Source organism: Lampris incognitus, chromosome 1 (genome assembly GCF_029633865.1).
Source record: "Lampris incognitus isolate fLamInc1 chromosome 1, fLamInc1.hap2, whole genome shotgun sequence".
Lineage (NCBI taxonomy): Eukaryota > Metazoa > Chordata > Actinopteri > Lampriformes > Lampridae > Lampris > Lampris incognitus.
The window spans coordinates 3,111,306-3,113,867 of record NC_079211.1 but is presented as its reverse complement, the minus strand read 5'-3'; positions in this window follow the sequence as shown (position 1 = coordinate 3,113,867).

Sequence of the window (2,562 nt, the reverse complement as noted above, 5' to 3'; positions counted from 1 at the left end):
CACCCTGTAGATCCGCCCCTGTGAGGGGGAGGGGGATTCTGAATCGGCGACTTCTGTTTGAGATGAGTTTGGTGCGGGTCTCATTGACCTTCACCATGCATGTACATAAAATATACTTTAAAAACACATGATCTGATTTGTAAATGGGGTGGCAACAGGGGTGGCAAGACTGTGGCCCAGAGGTGGCAGCTGCCACCCCTGTTGCCACCCCGTAGATCCGCCCCTGGAAGGCATAGACGAGGCGTCCGGGTGGCGTCCGTTGTCCACCAACACGGGGATCGTCGGTTCGAATCCCCGTGTTACCTCCGGCTCGGTCGGGTGTTCCTACAGACCCAAGTGGCCGTGTCTGCGGGTGGGAAGCCGGATGTGGGCTGCACCCGAACAGGAAACAGCGAGGGCGGTGTGACGGGACGCGGAAGCGGGGCAGGCTAAGCTAAGTGCTAGCCCGTGCAGACCGGCGGTGCCAGCAGTCCTCCTGGCTGGCGCTCGCTCGCTGGCTTGCGCAGGGATTTGTTGGGTATATGTGTGTTTTTGTGTGTTTTTGTGTAGTTGGTATGTGTTTTTGTGTCGTGTTGCGCTGCTGGGGAAACGATGCTTCCTTTCGTTTCATGTGTGCAGGTGCATGGAATGAAACGACATGAATGTTCCTCATGACAGACATGGTGTATTTTGAGACTAATTAATTATTCCAGTATTATGTCACACCGAGTTGTTCGTTTAGTTCTCCATTAGGCTATGTTTTCTATTAAACTGGTTTTTATAAAAAATGTGTATCAAAATTTATTTTTTTAATTGCTCCTCGTGCCCGTGTTAATGGCTTCGCGTGCCACCGTGGGCAAACCATACAACACAGCTGGTGTCAGTACCGTCTAGTGAACCTCCCCTGCCCTTCTGCCCCCTGCCCTTCTGCCCACTGTTGCCCACTTTTCCTCCTGGGCTCAGGAGGAAAAGAACTGGACCGTTGGTCAGTGGTCCAAAGTCCTCTTTTCAGATGAAAGTAAATGCTGCATTTCATTTGGAAATCAAGGTCCCAGAGTCTGGAGGAAGAGTGGAGAGGCACAGAATCCAAGCTGCTTGAAGTCCAGTGTGAAGTTTCCACAGTCAGTGAGGACTTGGGGTGCCATGTCATCTGCTGGTGTTGGTCCTCTGTTTTTCATCAAGCCCAGAGTCAACGCAGCCGTCTACCAGGAGATTTTAGAGCGCTTCATGCTTCCGTCTGCTGACAAGCTTTAAGGAGATGCTGATTTCATTTTCCAGCAGGACTTGGCACCTGCCCACAGGGCCAAAACTACCAGGGTATTACTGTGCTTGACTGGCCAGCCAACTCGCCTGACCTGAACCCCATATGGGGTATTGTCAAGAGGAAGATGAGAGGCACCAGACCCAACAATGCAGACGAGCTGAAGGCCGCTATCAAAGTAACCTGGGCTTCCATAACACCTCAGCAGGGCCACAGGCTGGCTGCCTCCATGCCACGCCGCACTGATGCAGTAATTCCTGCAAAAGGAGCCCCGACCAAGTATTGAGTGCATAAATGAACACACTGTGCAGAAGGTCGACATTTCTGTATTACAAATCCTTTTTTTGATTGGTCTTCTGTAATATTCTAATATTCTGAGATACTGGATTTTTGATTTTCATGAGCTGTAAGCCGTAATCATCAAGATTACAACCAAAAAGACTTGACGTATTTCACTTTATGTGTAATGAATCTAGAATATATGAAAGTTTCACTTTTTGAATCAAATTACGGAAAATAATGAACTTTTCCACAATATTCTAATTTTTTGAGATGCACCTGTATGGACACTGAGGTATAGCTTTCATTAAGTCAGCTTATTATTATTATTATTATTATTATTATTATTATTATTTCAGTGTGCTATCTTTTGGTAAAAGGCCTCATCAGCTCTTTGAATGTTTTGTTAGATGAATGACTTGTTAGAGATCCACGAATCTACATAAATCCAAATCCAAAGGGTCCGACCCGTTAGCCAAAGCTAGAGAGACCACCACTTCAGTCAACTGGTTAACGTAGTCACCTGTGGTGGGGGAGTCCCGGGTTCGTGTCCCCGCTGCGGCAGATTCTTGCTGCATATATTGCTCTCTCCGTTACCATTCGCACTGTCGTCAATCTGTGACTCAAAGGGGTTAAACATAAACGTCTTTATATATATATATATATATTTCCTGATATGAGCAGGTGAATCCATGAGATGACAAGCCAGACCGCTTTTTTTTGGGGGGGGGGGCACGGAGGCCCAGTGGGTAGCACTGTTCCTCATAGCAAGAAGGTCCTGGGTTCGAACCCCAGGCCGTCCCCGGTCCTTCTGTGTGGAGTCTGCATGTTCTCCCCGAGTCTGCGTGGGGTTCCTTCGGGTGCTTCGAGTTCCTCCCACCATCAAAAAGTCGTGCATGTTAGGGTTAATACTCCTGCCTGTGACCCTGAGCAAGGCAGTGGAAAGAAGAACTGGAGTTGGTCCCCGGGTGCTGCAGCTGCCCACTGCTGCTACACAATCGGATGGTTACATGCAGAGAACACATTCATTGTGAGAACACAAT